The sequence below is a fragment of the Cololabis saira genome, chromosome 9 (assembly GCF_033807715.1).
Source record: "Cololabis saira isolate AMF1-May2022 chromosome 9, fColSai1.1, whole genome shotgun sequence".
Taxonomy (NCBI): Eukaryota; Metazoa; Chordata; class Actinopteri; order Beloniformes; family Belonidae; genus Cololabis; species Cololabis saira.
The window spans coordinates 1,377,415-1,397,866 of NC_084595.1; the positions used below are offsets into that span (position 1 = coordinate 1,377,415).

At 44.0% G+C, this 20,452-nt stretch overlaps 1 long non-coding RNA gene across 2 annotated transcripts in view; it reads left to right on the top strand.

The window, feature by feature from the left end:
• Positions 1-15,800: 15,800 nt before the first annotated feature.
• The window catches only part of LOC133450876 (uncharacterized), a 17,780-nt gene continuing 13,128 nt past the window's right edge, over positions 15,801-20,452 (top strand). The window contains exon 1 of one of the 2 annotated variants that reach the window (XR_009783127.1): positions 15,801-15,953. This is a non-coding gene — a long non-coding RNA (uncharacterized LOC133450876). Of the gene's footprint in view, positions 15,954-16,802; positions 16,969-20,452 lie in introns of those variants that run through there. The other variant, XR_009783128.1, reaches the window with a different exon arrangement.

The following is a 20,452-nucleotide window of genomic DNA, read 5'->3' on the forward strand; positions in this document are numbered from 1 at the left end:
CCACTGCTTCCTCGTGAGAGAAGAAGACCGCAATTTCCTGAGGTTTTTGTGGTTTAGGGACAACAACCCATTTAAAGACATTGTGGAATACCGCATGAGGGTTCATGTTTTTGGGAATTGTCCCTCCCCGGCAGTAGCCATATACTGTCTAAGGCAGTCTGTACGTGATGCAGAGCCCGATGTCAAACAGTTTGTAAACCGCGACTTCTACGTGGACGACGGCTTGAAGTCTCTCCCTACAGTTGAAGCCGCGGTGGACCTGCTCAAGAGGACGCAAGACGTGCTGTCAGACTCCAACTTGCGTCTACACAAAATTGCCTCAAACAAAAGGGAAGTCATGGAAGCCTTCCCATCCCAGGACCATGCTAATGAATTCAAAGACCTGGACTTCGGCTCTGACGCACTTCCCATGCAGCGTAGTCTGGGTCTCAACTGGGACCTTATGTCAGATGCTTTTACCTTTAAAATTTCTGATGAGAACAAGCCTTTCACTCGTCGAGGCATCCTATCGACTGTGAACAGCATCTATGATCCCCTCGGATTCGTCTCCCCAGTGACCATACAAGGAAAAGCAATCCTGCGAGAGCTTACACAGGACAATGGTGATTGGGATTCACCCCTCCCTCAAGAGAAGGAAGAAATGTGGATCAAATGGCGATCCTCATTGAAAGAACTAGCGAGTCTCCGGATTCCAAGACCCTACACAGACATCTCTCCTACAGAGGTGTCACGTAGAGAGCTAATTGTCTTTTGCGACGCATCTACAAAGGCAATTGCGGCCGTTGCCTACCTCAAACTGACAGACAGCAGCGGAGCCATCCATGTAGGGTTTGTCATGGGCAAGGCTAAGCTCACTCCCCTCCCTGAGCATACAGTCCCAAGACTTGAGCTTTGTGCTGCGGTGTTGGCAGTGGAGCTTGCTGAACTCATTTCTTCTGAAATCGACATGAGGTTGGATGACACTGTCTTTTACAGTGACAGCAAAGTAGTATTAGGCTACATCAGCAATGAGGTTAGACGTTTCTACGTTTATGTCAGTAATCGAGTCCTACGGATAAGGAGCTTCTCTCATCCCGAACAATGGCACTATGTGCCGACAGAGGTAAATCCTGCAGACATTGCCACAAGGTCTGTCACTGCTGCTCATCTCTCAGGCACTAGCTGGCTTTGCGGACCAGCATTTCTGAAACACCCTCAGCAAACCCATCATGAGGAATGCAGCTTCGAGCTGGTGAACCCCTCTTTGGATGCAGAGATCCGCCCTCAGGTCTCCACAATGAAAACGACCATGTCGAGCAAACAACTAGGGTCTCAGCGCTTCTCCAAGTTTTCTAGCTGGAAGTCATTGACGCATGCCATTGCTCGCCTCACTCATATTGCTCGTCTCTTCCAGAAGAATCCTGCAAATGAAGTCAGTGGCTGTAAAGGCTGGCATCACTGCCACACAGCAATTTCAGTCGAGGAACTCTTAAGGGCCAAAGAAACCATCATCCGTGCTGTGCAAGAGGAGACATACGCTGAAGAGTATGCCTGTTTAAGAAAAGGAGAAAATCTCCTCAAGGACAGTCCTCTCAAAGCCCTAGATCCCTTCATGGATGCTGATGGCCTCTTAAGAGTCGGGGGTCGCATCAGAGAAGCAGAACTCCAGTCAGAGGAGAAAACCCCCATCATCATCCCTGGCAAGCACCATATAGCAACCCTTCTGGTCAGGTATTACCACCAGAAAACGCAACATCAGGGACGACTATTCACCGAAGGTGCCTTGCGAGCTGCTGGCTTCTGGATTGTCGGTGGCAAAAGGCGAGTGAGCAGTGTTATTTACAGCTGCGTCACATGCCGCAAACTTCGAGGCACACCTCAGACACAAAAGATGGCTGATCTTCCAGCAGACCGCCTTTCAACCGAACCTCCATTCACCAACGTTGGCCTGGATGTTTTTGGCCCATGGACTGTGTCCTCACGCCGGACTAGGGGAGGTTTTGCTCAGAGCAAACGATGGGCAGTGTTATTCACCTGTATGAGCGTAAGAGCTGTCCACATAGAACTCATCGAGTCTCTAGATACGTCGAGCTTCATTAACGCCCTCAGGCGTTTTCTTGCCATCAGGGGCCCAGTGAAACTCATACGCTCTGATCGAGGAACCAACTTCGTCAGTGCATGCAAGGAGCTCAAGATTCCTTCCAATATTGACAACATCTCTGTCGAGAAGTTTTTGTTGGACCAAGGCTGCAAGTGGATATTCAATGCTCCCCATGCCTCTCACATGGGTGGTTCATGGGAAAGGATGATTGGAGTTGCAAGGAAAATCTTGGACTCAATGTTCCTGCAGCTTGGGATATCAAAGCTAACTCATGAAGCACTCTCCACACTGATGGCAGAGGTGGTCGCTATCATCAATGCCAGACCTCTCGTACCAGTGTCAACTGATCCAGACGACTCATTCATATTGACACCAGCAACCCTACTCACTCAGAAAGTGAGTCTGTCCTCTGCCCCAGTTGGTGACTGGGTCAAAGACCTCCACAAACAACAGTGGCGCCAAGTCCAGCATCTAGCTCAAACCTTCTGGGACAGGTGGAAAAAACAATATCTTTCTACACTTCAACCACGTAGGAAGTGGCAGGTTCCTCAGCCCGACCTTCAGCCTGGAAGCATCGTGCTTCTCAAAGACAACCAACTAAAAAGAAATGAATGGCCTTTGGGACTGATTACTCAAGTCTTCCCCAGCAAAGACTGCAGAGTACGCAAGGTGGAGATCAAGGTTTCCAGGAAAGAGGGGACTAAACTATTTTTGCGGCCTGTTACTGAGACAGTCTTGCTCCTAGCTCCTGAGATGAAGCCTTAATAACTTCTATGGACTGTTTGGTAGTGGCGGTTTAATCCCGCCAGACGGGGAGTGTTCTGTTATCATATTTCTGTTAGTTTTTTGTGAGCAAATTCATTGTTTTATCAGTTAAGTTATGGCCCCTTTAAGAGACAGGAGACGGGGCGTAGGTAGTGATGTCACACATCAACCAGGAAGTGAAAGCACATGGCAGCAAAAAGTTACTCCGGCTGCATGTTTCTATCTGCAGACATCTGCTTACATCTCATGCCATACGAAGCATCGTCGGTATGTAATGTTATCTTATGTCTTTATGTTCAATTGTAGTTCGATATTCGTTGGTTAAAAGTTGTTTTGGGAAATTTAAGGATGTTATAATCTCCATGCATATTTTGTACGTAATATGGTTAGTTAATCATTGAATTCAGGTACAGTGTGAAATGGTATGAGTGACCACACATTTAAACTCAAGAGGTTTTCTTTATTGATAGATTAAAATGTATAAATAAGCAATAAATAGATAATTCATGAGCGAGTTAAAAAGGAAGTAATTTGATTTCTGACAAAAGCATGTTTACAGTATATTAAAAAGCATTTAAAAATATGTACTGTACAAGAAGTATATTTTTAAAATATATTTCTTTCTGTTTCAGTTTTACCCTTTTAAAGTCAATAAACCTGTGGACAAACTCATCACTGTCTTCAGAGTTTTGATGAACGGAAGGTGTTTATCTTACTGCCAAGTTATATTCTGAACATATATCGAGGGCGGCACAACTTTCATGAAACAAAACAAAGAAACAAAGGATAATTTTTATTGCATGAATTTTATTATTGATTCATCTGATCAGCCTCAATCATATTTGTGTTTACATCAGAAGAAATATTTAATTTCTTTGACATAAACATCATGCTCTTCCTCAGTTGAAGAAGAAAACATTATTGATTAAGTTGTTTCCAATAAGTCTGAACTGGAACCTTCATTTCTGAAGTTAGATCATGTGGATTTGACCAAACTTTATGAAATAAGACTGATGGACGGGGGAGTGGTAGTCTAGTGGCTCAGATGTTGATTTGGATAAAGCGTCTGCTAAATTACAGCAGTAGTAGGATTGTATGCCAGATAGTTTTTCACAACGACCATAGCAGTTTGTGCCAGAGATCCCAGGACACCGAACCCCAACAAGACGGTTCCTCCAGCAGCAAACTCCTGCAGGGAGAACAAGAACATGATTTACACAAAGAAAAGATGATTCTTGTCCTTCAGAACTCTGAAACAATCCACAACTCTGAACATTTATAACAACACATCTTCTTTTCATGTGAGTCGCCCTGTAACCACGTCTGCTAATCTAAATCTCTGGGTCCTCATTAGCTGGAACAGGTCTGTATTTATTATCCAGGAGATTTTTGACTTACCAGCCGTTATTGCCATGCACGATCTTCCTAGTTAAAGTTGACGCCAACAGCAGCAGCGCCACCACTGGAGCCTTAACCCAACACTAAAAGGACCAACCATAAAGAAAAGAGTTTCAGCTGCAGCTCACTGAGATGATGCTGACACCTAAAGATGCTGACATGGTTCTACGTCTGCTCTGTTGTTGATTCACACCGTGAGCAGCTGAAAACAACCTGAAACCTTGTTTGGTTTTGTTTCAGTCTGACACGTTGGAGGAACGAGGAAACTCACCAAGTGCTTCGACGTAAACGATCTCAGCCTCAACACCATCGCTGGAGAAGCCGACGGCGGTGACGGAGCTGATGACACTGATGGCGCCTGGTCCTTCCCCTAAAAGGATGAACCATGAAGAAAAGAGTTTCAGCTGCAGCTCACTGAGATGATGCTGACACCTAAAGATGCTGACATGGTTCTACGTCTGCTCTGTTGCTGATTCACACCGTTGAGCAGCTGAGAAAAACCTGAAATGCTGTTTGGTTTGTTTCAGTCTGACACGTTGGAGGAACGAGGAAACTCACCGACTGTTACGAGTTGACCGTTGTTTCCAGGACCGCCGTAGCCTGATCTGTCCCCTAAAAGGACCAACCATGAAGAAAAGTCAGAATCATCTTTATTGGTTTCCAGGTTCGAACATTGTCCAACAAGGAATTTGACTCCGGTAGTTTCGCTCTTTGGTGATAAAATAAAATAAACAATAAAACAAATGTGGTATTTCTATGATACAGAATAAACAGTATAAACATTTAAGGGGCAGCGGTTTGAGGTAGAGAGAGAAAAAAGAAAAGAAAAAGAAAAGAAAAAGGGACAGTTCTGAATAAAAATAAACATAACCTATTTACAATTTTACAGGGCAATTATACAAAAAAAATACAAAAGATTATACAAATTATACAAATAAATACACAGTGAGGGGCAGCTGAGTGAGGCAGACATGGTTATCAAGGAAGGTGCTAGATGATTTTTATTGCACGTGATCAGGGCCGTTCCTGACCCATTTGGCGCCCTAGGCAAAATATTTGCTGGCGCCCCCCCACCCCGTTCTCGTGCTGTCCCGTCCCGTCCACTACCACCACACACACACACACACACACACACACACACACACACACACACACACAAACGGAATGGCAATTTCTTTAGGATGTATTAAATAATTAAATATATAATATGTAATAAATAAGTAATACAACAACTCAGTGCAGCAATTAAATAAAGAAACAAGTGCAAACATAAACAAAATTTCAAATGGTAAAATAGGTCAAGTAAAAGGTATTGCACACAAATAATAACAACTACCACCAATAATAACTATATACAAAATACCCTGTAAAAACCTCAATTTAGCCCACAACATCTTACAATAACAATTTTAACAACAATAACAACAGCATTATAGCCATTGACCGGCTAACGTGTTAGCATCGCTCCCGTTTTCCCAACAATTATCTAGATTTTCAGCAGACAATCAGAAGTAAGTTTAACAATAAAACGTGAAGATTACTTAAATGCACATGATTGTCAAGGTCAGGGGCGGAGCACGGGTCCCAGCCTAAGGGGGGTGAAGCATTCTAGATGGGCCTAAACATCTCCGTTAAAACATAATCGCTAAAAAAATGCCACAGATCAGCTCTCTGACACACAACCACAGCAGCAGGAGACAGGGTCAGAACCTTTCAAATCAGGTTTCAGCACAGTGGCGTAGCCAGAAAAGAGACTTTGGGTGTGCACCAGCAAAAACGGGGTGTGCCAAATTTTTTTTCAACAAAACTAGACGTTACACCTCCACAAACATTCAAAAGCATGTATATCCAACATTATTAACAGTGCAAAACATATCCACATGTTGTGTGCTATCAATATATAATAAGTATAATAATATATATAATATTATAATAAGTAATATAATAACCACACTTTATGCATGTCCTAAAAAAAAAAACATCACAAAAACATAACCACACACACACATTGCTGCCCAATGAAGCAAACATAGTGAAATATAACACTCATGCACTCAGAGCCATAACGTATCCACATTACGCATGATCAACAAAGCTATTTAACCAGAGGCAGAACACAACTATTTGGCTTAAGGTTGGCCCGATGGTTTTATTATAAAATAATAAAATAAAATAATATAATTTTCCCAAAAGGACAGGTTGGTCAGCAGAAATTCAAACCATACTGGGCATCTAGGTTTTTGTGGAACAAGCATTTTTAATAGCTTTGAATAAATTGCAAATCTTGCTTATGCAATCTTTCCATATAAATCATATTTAGATATTAATCACTTAGTAGCCTACCAAGTGGCTCTTCCTACACTTCCACCTAATATTAGACCAACCTGTTGGCTTCCCCTGCCTGTCCTGATTCTTTCTCTCTCTTCCTCTCTTCTTTTTTTCTACCTCTCCATAAAGTTACCGTCAATCCAAAACACTCGCGCTACAGCGCGTGCTCGCGGGGGCGCGCATTGGAGCTGCAGCTCATACAGTGTGTGTGTCGGGGAGGAGAGAGGGGGGGCGGGTGAAGGAGCAGAGGGGCGCCTATAATGACGTGCTGCTGTTATTAATCATATACATTACACACAAACGCTGTTAAATACAGAAAATGCACACTTCAAATCTTTTTCAAACATGAGCAACGAGAGGCTCCTCAGTCTCTCTGTGAGCGTCGTCGCTCTGACGGATCTGGTCCTGTTGACGACTAAAAAAAGGCTCCACGGAGCAACTTGTAACAGGCAATGCTATCACGATGCAAACATTTAATCTTGGATAAAACATCTTTGTCGCAGGAGTTTAAGACTTCAATAATGGACGGGAACTCATGTCCGCCATCCACCTTTAGTTTGATGAGTTGTCTGAAGGCTGGTTTATGGTTCCGCGTTAGACCGACGCAGAGCCTACGGCGTAGGGTACGCGGCGACGCACAACGTACCTGTGCGTCGCCGCGTACCCAACGCCGTAGGTTACGCCGTGGATTTAACGCGGAACCATAATTTAGGTTTAACAGTCCAGCTGCCGCGACACATCGCCTGACGGGGGTTTACATGCAAAAATAATAATAATTTTTATTTTGAATTATTTTGAACATCATGATTACATACTAATAGCCTAGATTAGCCTAGATTTAGAATACTTAGAAAACTATACAAAAAAAAAAAATGCATCAAATTTTTGGGTGTGCCAGCTGTCTCTTTGGGTGGCACTGGCACACCCTGGCACACCCGTGGCTACGCCACTGTTTCAGCACCATGGATTTACCAGTCATTATGTCAAACCTAACTATAACCCTGATGCAGACTTTAAAATATAAGTATTAAACTGGAGACAAAAATCAAATGACATCCAGTGATGTCTATGGAAGCTCATTTCCGCCAGTAAAAGAAAAAAATAAGATGAAATCTTAGCCTTAAAAATAAAAATATCCCCACAGTAAGTCATAATTATGACATAATTATATAAAAAGTCATCATTTCAACTTTTTATCTCATAATTATGACTTTCTATCTCATAATTATGACTTTCTATCTCATAATTATGACTTATCGTGGGGATATTTTTATTTTTAAGGCTAAGTTTTCATCTTAGCCATAGATGTCGGATTGGCTGAGTAGATCAATTCAGACACGTGTGTTCAACCTACACTACAGTTTACAATGTGCAACGACATGTATTTAACACAATCAGCGTCATGACAATGTTATCAGAAATAATTAATTTTATGACAGCTTACCAATGATGGTTTCATCCAGGGGTGGGCAGAAAACCACAACAAAACATATTTCCATCCACATCAAAACATATTTCCTACTGATTTATGGTTCTGCGTTAGAGCAACGCAGAGCGTAGTGGGTGGGGGAGGGGGCGCCGCACGCGAGTGTGTTGAGGTGAGGGACCGCAGCAAAATTAATTGTGGCTGCCAGAGAGGCAGAAGGATGCAGCCAGGCAGAAATTAAAATTACAAAAACGATTTCATTATTATTTAAAGACTTTTGGCTATATATGTACTGTTGTTGTATTCATTTCTAATTTTTCAAAAGTTTATTAAAAAAATAAATAAATAAATAAAATAAAAAAAATTGCTGTTTGCATGGCGCCCCCTGGCATGCTGGCGCCCCTAGCATTTGCCTAACCTGCCCTATGGGCGGCACGGCCCTGCACGTGATTGGTTACTCTGAGACTGTTATTTGTGGGAGTTCATCAGAGCAACCGCTTGGGGGAAGAAACTGTCTCTGTGTCTCAAAGTTCTGGCGCACAGAGCTCTGTAGCGCCGTCCAGAGGGGAGGAGTTGGAACAGACTGTGTCCTGGGTGTGAGGGGTCTGGTCCTGGTCCTGGTCCTGGTCCTGGTCCTGGTCCTGGTCCTGGTCCTGGAAGTTTCCTGAAGTCCACTGTCATCTCCACAGTCTTGAGCGGGTTCAGCTCCAGGTGGTTCCGACCGCACCAGTGGACCAGCTGATCCACCTCCCGTCTGTACGCGGACTCGTCACCTTCCCGGATCAGGCCGATGACGGTGGTGTCGTCCGCGTACTTCAGGAGCTTCACAGACGAGTCCCCTGGGGTGCAGTCGTTCGTGTAGAGGGAGAAGAGCAGTGGTGAGAGGACGCACCCCTGCTGATGGTCCGGGTGCTGGATGTGATGCTCCCCAGCCTCACCTGCTGCCTCCTGTCACTCAGGAAGCTGGTAATCCACTGACAGGTGGAGGCTGCTGATCCACTGACAGGTGGAGGCTGATCCACTGACAGGTGGAGGCAGGCATGGTGAGCTGGGTGAGCTTCTGGTGGAGGATTGCGGGTGCGATCGTGTTGAACGCCGAGCTGAAATCCACAAACAGGATCCTCGCGTAAGTCCCTGAGGTGTCGAGATGACGCAGGATGTGGTGCAGTCCAATGTTGACTGCGTCATCCACCGACCTGTTTGCCCGGTAGGCAAACTGCAGGGGGTCGAGCAGGGAGCCTGTGGTGTCCTTCAGGTGGCTCAACACCAGCCGCTCAAAGGTCTTCATGACCACAGACGTCAGGGCAACGGGTTTGTAGTCATTTAGACCTGTGATGGTGGGTTTCTTGGGAACTGGGATGATGGTGGAGCGTTTGAGGCATGAGGGCACCTCACACAGCTCCAGGGACCTCACACAGCTCCAGGGACCGGTTGAAGATCCCTGTGAAGGTGGGGGCCAGCTGCTCGGCGCAGGCTCTCAGGCAGGAGGGTGACACGCCGTCCGGGCCAGGAGCCTTCCTGATCTTCTGCCGCTGGAACAGCCGACACACGTCTTCCACACAGATCTTGAGTGCAGGCAGAGTCTCGGGTGGGGGGAGGGGGTAGACAGAGGTGGGGGGGGGTTGGCTGAGGTGAGGTGTGAAAAGGTGGGCAGTGGGGGGAGGGGGGGGGGGGGTGGTGATGATGATGATGATGATGATGATGATGGTGGTGGTGGTGGTGGTGATGATGATGAGTCGTTGAACCGGCAGTAAAAGCTGTTGAGCTGGTTGGCGAGTTTGCGGTTGCCTGCAGGGCATGAAGCTGGTCTTTTGAACCCAGTGATGTTCTGCAGGCCTCTCCACACAGAAGAGGGGTCAGGGTTGGCAGAGAGGCGATTCTGCAGCCGTTCGCCGTAAGATCGCTTCGCTTTCCTGATTTCTCTCGTCAGTGTGTTTTTGGCCTGCCTGAACAGGGCACGGTCGCCGCTCCTGTAGGCATCCTCCTTGTCTCGGCCCAGTTTTTTGAGGTTTGGTGTGAACCAGGGCTTGCTGTTACTGTATGTGCAGAAGGTCTTGGTCTGCACACACATGTCCTCGCAAAAACTGATGTAGGACGTCACAGTATTTCAGCTGCAGCTCACTGAGATGATGCTGACAGCTAAAGATGCTGACATGGTTCTACGTCTGCTCTGTTGCTGATTCACACCGTTGAGCAGCTGAGAACAACCTGAAACCTTGTTTGGTTTGTTTCAGTCTGACACGTTGGAGGAACGAGGAAACTCACCGACTGTCACGACTTCATTGTCGTTTCCACTACAACAACAACAACACCGGATCCGCTTACACACAATACAGAAACACATCACGTCTCCAGGTTTGGCCTCCTTTTCCTCCTTCAAGCAGAAAGAATAAAGAAAGGAAATATTTTATTATTATGGGATACCAAGTAGTGGCATGTCCATATTTCAATCGTCCAGAATGGCCCAAAGGGCAATGTTGCTAGCATTTTGCTAACAAGCTAAAGTTGCACAAGTCCCACTGGGACCAGCGGGTGAACAGGATGACCTGATCTGATGAGGAAGAAAAATCCCCAAAAAATAAAACACGGCCGGAAAAACGAGAAAAAACATGAACATGAAGGCGATATAATAGTATACAGAAAAGGTTTCCCTTTTCTTATTATTAGGGCCCGAGCACTGACAGTGCTAGGGCCCTAATGTATCTGTAGGAATTGTTCTCGTTTTTATTTTTATTTTTCCGAAATGAGGGCCTTTTTTCCCCCCTAAACAGAAAACTTTGTCCCTCAAGCCCCACAATACGGTTTGACGTACACGCACAAAAGGAATGGCATAAATTGCGCCAAAATGACACGATTAATGGAAAATAGCATGCTTTCTTTTCGGTTTCGGCCATGGCGCCAAGAGACTTTTCGGTAACACTTTATAATAACTACACACTATTAAGCATTAGTTAAGCATCAGTAAAATGCTTTATTGATCATGAATTCATCATTAGTAAAACAATATTCATACCAGAGCATGTGAGCTGAGCGGAGCGTGAGCGAGCGGCGGAGCGGAGCGGCGAATTTTGAAAGGAGCGCAGAGCGGGATTTTTTTTTCTAGGATGATTCGGGTGGAGCGGGGCGTCATCCCGCTCCAGTTTCGCTCCGTTACCCCTCACGGCCCCGATGCGTGTCCAAACATATCCCACAAACCTCTCCACAAACCACCTGTTACCTTTCTTCTTTTCCAGTCCTATCTCTGAACCGTAGTTGGGAGAGCTGGTATTTTAATTCGGTCTCTGGCTCGTTGCTGGTAACCGGCGTAAAGAGTCCGGGGAAAGTGAAGGGAAAAAAGGACGGAGGAAAAATGCTGTCCGTGCAACCTCGCACATTTATTACAAACATGTAATAAGAGCAAACAAAACGCGTGAGGGCCGACGACTGAAACTAACGGAGGACACACTGAAAAAGTAACTAAAAACGTGTTCCGGTCTTCCACACAGGCACACCTGCATCTCCCTCTCTCTCCTCCGCTGCACCCACACGTCTCACACACACACACCCGAACACACACACCGCCTTAAAGGGGACCGGGCTGGCCGGTAACACACCACATGAGTCTGAAGCCCGACTTTGCCAAACTGGTGTTTTTGAAAGTGAACTCAGAAGAAAAATGAAGAAAAATTTCCCAATCCAGCTCAGTTAATGCAGCTTTGATTTAGGCACTTTAAAAGGCACGTTTTGTTCGGTTTTTAGCCTTATTGTTAACTAAGCCTGCAAACAGAACGTTCATTTATGCCATATTCGTTTAATTTGAGTGTTTTGCACCTTAAGATCTTTTATCAAAGTGTTATAAATATTTTATATTCTGAAAATATTGTTGTTCTTCTTTAGTTCTTTTAGACATTGAAAGTATAAAAATAGGAGGAGAACAGTGAATGAAAAATTGTTTCGGGAAAGGTTAATAAACAAAAGTGTATTAAACAAGCTAATTCCGTTAGGTGAAATTACTTTCTTATTTTTTCTTGTCAGTAAATATCTATTTTTTGTACTTTAAAACGTATGTCGGCTCTGCGTAATTGTTCCTCTCGGCTCCGTGACTGGCTGCAAGGAACGTAACTTTGCTGAGTCTCTCTCTCTCTCTCTGTCTCTCTCTCTCTCTCTCTCTCTCTCTCTCTCTCTCTCTCTCTCTCTCTCTCTCTCTCTCTCTCTCTCTCATCCACCTCTGGTTAGATCTAAGGCTTCAGGTAAACATGTGCATTTTATATGCATGCAAACATTTTTGGAGCGGTGCGTGGAGCGCTGCGCGGAGCGGGGTGCAGTGTTACTGGAGCGCTGAGCGGTTATGGGTGGAGCGGCGTTTTGCGACTTTGAGGGCGGAGCGGAGCGGTGACAACCTTTGTGAGCGAGGAGCGGAAATTCTCGCCGCTCCACTCCGCTCACATGCTCTGATTCATACATTACTAAGCATTAATAAACACAGTTATAAACCTTACAACTATACACTATTAAGCATTAGTATGATGCTTAATTGATCATGAATTTATCATTTGTATAGCTGGATTCTCATACTTTGTAAATGATAGGTTAACCATTTATAAATAAGTATTATATGTCTGTTAATGGTTCATAAGATCCTTTAGAATGTCTAAGTAAATTATATACGAAACATTTGTATGTATATTTATGCGTACATTTGTACATGGTTAGTGTTAATACATGTTTTATAAACACTTATTCATACTCAATGAACGATTCATTAAGGTAGTTACTACTCATTGGTTAAGTGTTTCACGAGAGCCCATCTAAAGTGAGGACTATCTATGCCTTATAGGGCATTTATAAATGAGATAGAAGCAGTGAAATAGAAAATGTCAATTTTTATTGCAACAATGAACTGCCCTTGCAGTTTATAAACAAAATAAACGTTTTTGTACTTAATGAAAATAAATAATAAACAATCTGCAATCTTATAAGCATGAAATGGAAATAAAATAAACATTCTTGTAGTGTAAACATGTAAACAAAGTGCCAAAAATAACATTAAATAAAACCTTTATAAAAAAAAATTCTGAGCAGGTGTGAAAAGCTAATAATTCACCTCTCCTAAAAAAATTAGAGAAGTAACTAATAATTAAAACATTCTGTTTTTAAACTACTGAGCAGGTGTCAAAACCTTCCTAGATCACCTGTCCTACATACACTATGCCAACAGTGTATCAGTGCCAAAAATACCTATGCATACAGGACTGTCCCAGAAAATTAGAATATTGTGATTTTCTGTAATGCAATTACAAAAACAATTAAAGCTGCAAGCAGCGATGACCGGGCCCTCGCACTCACGGCCACCGCCCTCCATAAGCATATCAGAAATGACACCACCCACGTCTTCCTATGTTAAACCATTGAAAAGTTATAGCAGAAAAAAGGGACAACCAATCAGAAGAAGGGGCGGGGCTAATTCAGGCCAATGAAGGTCAAGGACTCCATACAGAATCTGATGACACCACCCACGACTCTCTATGTCAAACCATTCAAAAGTTATGGCAGAAAATAGGGAGAACCAATCAGAAGAAGGGGCGGAGCTAATTTTCACCAATTATGGTCAAGGACTCAATATCGAGTCCCATGACACCACCCACGACTCTTTATGTCAAACCATTCAAAAGTTATGGCAGAGAAAATTATTCTAGGGGGCGCTGTTGAGCCGTTAGGCCACGCCCATTAATGCAAACCATGAAATATCAAATTTATCGCCAGGCCTGGCTTGCATGCAAAATTTGGTGACTTTTGGAGAACTATCAAATATGGACCAATCACATGAAGGGGGGGCGCGCCTTATGGCGTCTAGCGTTGCCACGGTAACACTTTTGAAAGAGAAAAGTAATGCGTGTTGTCGCAGGATGGAGACGCACATTTTGATGTATAACACATCTGGGTGCACATTACGGTTCGGGCCGTATTAACTGTCGAAGAAATGGCATAAATTGCTCCAAAATTACGCGATTAATTCAGAATGTTCAAAATGGCCGACTTCCTGTTCGGTTTCTGCCATGGCGCCAAGAGACTTTTCTTTAAGTTGTGACATGATACAGGTGTGTACCGATTTTCGTGCATGTACGTCAAACCGTATTGTGGGGCTTGAGGCACAACGTTTTCTAGGGGGCGCTGTTGAGCCATTTTGCCACACCCATTAATGTAAACCATTAAATATAAAATTTTTCGCCAGGCCTGACTTGCATGCAAAATTTGGTGACTTTCGGAGCACGTTTAGGGGGAAAAAAGGCCCTCCTTTCGTCAGAAGATAGAATAAAGAAAAAATTCCTACAGATACAATAGGGCCTTCGCACTGTCAGTGCTCGGGCCCTAAAAATGTCATACATTCTGGATTCATTACAAATCAACTGAAATATTGCAAGCCTTTTATTATTTTAATATTGCTGATCATGGCTTACTGCTTAAGAAAACTCAAATATCCTATCTCAAATAAATTTGAATATTCTGGGAATCTTAATCTTAAACTGTAAACTAATATTCTAATATTCTAATTTTCTGAGACACTCCTGTATACACACTCACACACACATACACACACATAGCCACAAATACATACACACACACACACATATACACACATAGCCACACAGATACACACACACACACACACACATATAGACATATACAATGGCTCGTTCACCTGCATGCTGCTGGGCTGCCTGTTTCGTGTCTGTTCTGTTTTTTTTGCAGATTTCCAGTGCTCGACGTGCGTCTCCATATGTGTTCTCGCATTCTGGATTAGCAGCGGTCATGTGTGTGATTATGTGTGTAAGTAGATATATACATAGATATAGAGCAGATGCAGTTAATAGAGACAGTATAGTTGGGCTCATGATTTCACACCCTCCCTGGTTGTCCATCCGGTCCTGCTGCTTTGCTGGTTTCGATGCTTCGCAGGACCCGCAGGACCCGCAGGACCTGGTGTTGTTGGGCGGTCGTGCTCTGACAGCTGTGTCAGCTGTGTGTCCTCTGCCTGTCTGCTGTCCTTGTCAAGTCTGTCTGTAGTCTGTGATGTTCTGGATGCCTTTCCACATGGAGCAGGGGTTGTTTCCCCTGAATTTGGCCTCTATCTGCTCTCTGTATTTTGTTTTAGCAGCCTTGATGCTTCTGTTCAGGTCCACTCCCTCCTGTAACGCCTTCTTCATAGCAGTATCTGATCATCAGGAGATCGTCACGACTGTATATGTTGTTTATTTGACTGAGAGAGCCGCTGCCACTGCATGCACCGACGTCTTACTTCCCTTCGCCGCCATTTACACAACACAAATCATGCATCAAACATCTAGCTTGCTGCCCTGACTGCTCTGCTTAGTTTTACAAACACTCAGCCTCCCTAACACACTCATGAACAACAAAAAGAGTTAACAAACTGTATGATAGTTCAACTCTGAAGTTCACAATAACAGAGCTGTCAGTTTAACATGTCTTCAGTAACTAAAGCCCAATACAAACAGCCTGTTTCTATGTTTATGTTAGTATTCCTCCAGTCCGTCTGATCACATATTACAGCTGGTCCTGCAGGTTTAGTGGCATTTAACTTAGAGCATCACAAACCAGTCAGACAGGCAGGCAGTCAGTCGACCATTGAGCCGTAACAAGCCATCACCCAACTGTTCTCAACAGGAGGTCATTTAAGGTAACCCAGTACTGCAGAGATTTGTCTTTTGTCTCATAATACAAAAACAACAGTAACATGACACATCAACAAACACTTAACATTTACACACAAAACATCTTAGTGGCAAAGAAGGAGGAACAACAAGGGCATGTACATAAAAGACATGACTACCGAGGTGTGCCCTCATTCAGAGCCTTAATGGCGTTGGGAATGAATGAGTTTTGAAATAAGTTCCGGTTAGCCTTTGGTACACGGTACCGTCTACCTGAGGGAAGTCATTTAAACTCGCTGCAGAGTGGGTGAGTAGGATCATTTACTATCCTGGCAGCTTTTTTCCCAATCACTTCCTTGTAAATGCCACTTAAGTTTCTCTGTGTCTTCCCTATTATTTTTTAGGCTAGATTCACTATTCTTTGTAGCTTGGATCTATTTTTTGTGGTAAGGTTGCCGTACCACATTGCCAAGTTAAAAGTTAAGATTCCCTCTATGAGGTTTTTATAGTCATTCTCCATAATCTGCTGCTCACACTAAAAGAGTTGAGCTTGGGTAGTAAATGTAGCCGTTGATTACAGGATTTAAAGATGTGGTTGGTGTTGTTATTAAAGGCAAAATTGCTGTCAATAAAGGTACCTAAGTATTTAAAGTCTCCTACTCCCTCTACAGTGTGATCCTGGATTGTTAAGCAGCTGCACAGGATCTTTTTCCAACATGACCAGTTCCTTTGTTTTCGTCACATTAATCTCCAAGAAGCTCAGATCACAGCAGTTATGGAGGGAAGACACATGTCCTCTATATGTGCTCTCACCAACTGTATCCCCCTTCTTAAGTAGAGCAACCAGGGCCATATCGTCTGCGTACTTAAACAGACTAAATTTCTTTTGATCCAATTGGAACTCATTTATGTACAATGAGAAAAGTAAGGGTGATAGAATTGTCCCCTGCGGAGCACCTTTGTTAAGAACAGTGATGTTAGAGCGAGTGTCATTGACAAGGACCTGTTGAGGGCGGTCAGAGAGGAAATCTCTGACCAGATGTACAATACCTCCATTTACCCCTATGTCAATATGTCTCTGCAGGAGGATGTGTACCTACATGCTAACTCCTGAGACCCTGCGTTCTCATATGAGGACATTACATTTCTGCTGTTCTGCACCATGATACTTCATTTGTATGAACATTGACCCATTGTCCTCATCTGGGACCCCTGCCTGCACCATCTAGTGGTCTCATAATGAAATTACACTAATTTGGGAAAAAAACAAGATGGCTGGGATCTCAATGAAAGTGGCAGCTCCCGACAGAAATATGGACACGGTAAAAATCCTAACCTAATTTTATGATTGAAACTAGTATATTTATGCACAATAACGTCTTCAGCTTCACATGGCATGCGTTTTTGATATATTTGAGTAATATTAGCAAGCTACAACGTCTGTAAACATGAAGTACTCGTTGTACGAGGACATGGGTATTCGAAGAAGGAGGTTCAACAAACACTGAGTTAAAGTCTCATCTTCAGGTTACTTGAACCCATGACGACTAAACCCGCTCAGTTGGTTCCAACACAGCGGTTATGAATTACCTCAAGTTACCTAAAGTTGGTTAACCCAGAGTTGTGCAAGTCCATAAAGACATCATCTATTGAGGGTCAAAAAATGGAGGAGCAAGTCCTCCACCACACTAATACATCTGCCAAAGCACGTGATATGGCTTGGCAGAGAATTACTGATCGCGTCAATGCGTAAGTTTAGGCCATTATGTGAATTTCCTATTAAACAATGGGCAAATGAATCGAAAAAATAAAAATAAAAAAAAGTGAAAACTCTGTCAACTGTATTTTATTAATTGAAATGATTAAAACAGATTGGATCACGCGCTTTGTGCCCATCTGCCATGTCAACCTGCTGCTGAAAGGGAGGAGCCGGTACCGGCTCCATGCAACAATTCTATCCCAGCCCTGTCTGGGCAGACCCTCAGCCTGCGCAAGCACTGAAACCTCTCCTTGAGAATCCCAAAAGTCATCTCAATTTCTCCCCGGGTTCTGCTGTGAGCCACGTTGAAGCGTGTTTGTGCTCCAGCATCTGGATCGGGGTACGGGGTAATGAGCGTGGGGAGGCACGGATATCCTCTATCCCCTAGGAGATAGCCATCAAATTCTCCTGCAATTGCACATATAACACAAAGTTAGACACATGAATATTTGCAAAACTGATCAATATAATATTAGTAATATAACGCACTCTGTAGAAATGTGGTGCTCAAATTTGATTCCCTACATCCTGGCATCATGCACAGAGCCTGGCCATCTCGCCTGTTTGATATTAGATTTGCAGCATCGCATCATCTGGGAAATGAAAAAATATGTTTTCAAACATCAATAAGAGAGTGCTCAAAAATAAAAGCAGCTTACGGTTCCATTATACCTGAGGCTGAGGGTCTGCCCAGACAGGGCATGTGATATCATTGTCACATGTGCCATATTGCACAATATTGCCACATTGCGCAATTAATTCACTCCAGTCGTTGAGGAGTTGAGATATGTTTAAATCATTTCAGTTAAACACAGTTGACAGTGTTGACTTTTTTATTTTTTCAATTCATTTTCCCATTTTGCTTAATTTCCTGAAAAGTGAAACATTGTATTAAATATATAATAATGGAATCACTGACAGGTTGTTCTGCACATCATTTCTCTACCTCAATTTTAAGTCCTAAATATTCCATCTTCAGATCAGCCTTGGCTATCTGGCGTTGCAGATGGACCCTGTAGAGTTCCTTTGCCGACATCTAAAATAACAAAGCAGCCATGTTCAGCATTTGATGGTGTTTGGCTCATTTATATGGAGGATTTTTTGTGCCAAAATTAAATAAATAAATACATCATTAATTAATTAAATTGGGAATTAAATATATCATTAATTAATTAAATGTGTCATTAATTAATTAAAATTAGAATGAAATGTGTCATTAATTAATTAAAATACAATTAATTTTAAGTAAAAATATATATTTATTGTTTCAGCATTTAATTAATTAATGACACATTTAATTAATGATTTCGTGTTGCGTGAAAATCATGAAATGTAAAACTGCATTTAATTAATTAATGACACATTTAATTAATGATTTCGTGTTGCTGAATCATGAAATGTAAATGTAAAACTGTCAGTTTCACTCGTCAAACTCAGTGGGCGGAGCTAACGCAAATCTAGTGGAATCCACTGCTTTGGTCTGAAACTGGAGGTAGAAGAGGAGCCTTTCTAAACATGACAGCTGTGAGTTGTGTGTTGTAGAGTTGCGTGATGCAGCAGCAGGTATCTGCTGTGACGGAGCCGCTGGAGCCGGAGGAGTTCTTTTCAGAGCTTCTAAGATTAAACTTGCTGCTTCTATCAGCAGCTCTGGGCAGGATTTTGACATTTTGTAGGCTATGTACAATCTCTGTTGTCACGTCAAAAACTATTATTTGTAGTTTAAGTGTCTAAATCTCTAGGTAGTGTAAACTTTAGTGTGTCAGAGTCGCTCCTGTAGTTTCTTGTGCTGGCCCCCCTTCTCCTCCCCTTTTCTCTCTTTTGTCCATGTTGCAGCATCCTTTGCCGGACACCGGAACCTGCACTGTCAACACAGTCTCACTCCCAGCGCGTCAAAAACCGACGCTTGGTCAGGGCCCTTAGGCGTCAGTTTCTGACGCACAAGGTCGCCCTCAGCGTCATGCACCGACGCAGCGGGCTCTCAACAGATTCTAATGTAACCCGGCGGCGTCGTTTCAAGCCGCTCACAGCATCAATCCCATTGGATAAGTGAGGACCGGCCACGTCGCTTCCAGCAGCTGGGCGCATCAGTCCCCCATTGGATAACGGAGGATCAGACACACGGAAGTATTCTAATTACTGTCCGTTTTGACGTTAACAGCGATTTTCACAATGATATCTGTAACATTTCTTAAGGCAGAAACACAACATTAGTGGGTTCATTTCCTGCACATCAATGTTCATGTTTTTCCTTTCATTCTGAGAAATAAAGAGTTGTTTTACGCTGAGAGCATCATGACAGCCAATCAGAATCCTGGAAAAAACATCAACAAATGACACGTGTAACTTCCAGGCTGATTTATGGTTCCGCGTTACACCAACGCAGAGCCTACGGCGTAGGGTACGCTCTGCGTCGATTTAACGCGGACCATAATTCAGGCTTTATTCTAAAGGATGCAGCGGCAAAATGTTGCAAGGATGTCTTTGTGGTTTCCATTCGGAGCTATAAATCTGTTTTTTCCTAATCTGCAGGTCAACATATGAGACGTAAAATGGTTTTACTGACACCGGTACTGTCGCTGCTGCTCTCCTGGGCTGCGGCGGAGACGTGCCGGGGGACGCGCTGCTTCGGCGGGGGCTCCGGAGACCCGAGCCCGGGCAGCAGAGCCTCCAGACCCCCGAGCACCATGGGCAGCACCCCGGGGCAGCACCCAGGGGAGATGGGCGCACCCCGCGCCGGGGCGCAGCAGCAGGACGCGCAGCCGCGGATTGCGAGCGCCTCCAGCGCTGCCGGCGCTGGAGGATGCTCCGGCGCGCACTGCTCCGGCTCGGGGAGACGCATCCCCATCCAGCCCGCAAACGACACCCGGGACTGCCGGGGGATAGAGTGCAGGCTGCCGCTGAGGATCGGAGCCAAGCCCCGGGGAAGGTCCTGCGTCGGGGACGGCTGTGCCCCGGAGGAGGAGAGCGCGCCCCCGGACCCGGTGCGCAAAGGCGATTCTAGGGGGCCCCTCAAACCAGCATTCATCACCGTTATGTTATAATAAACT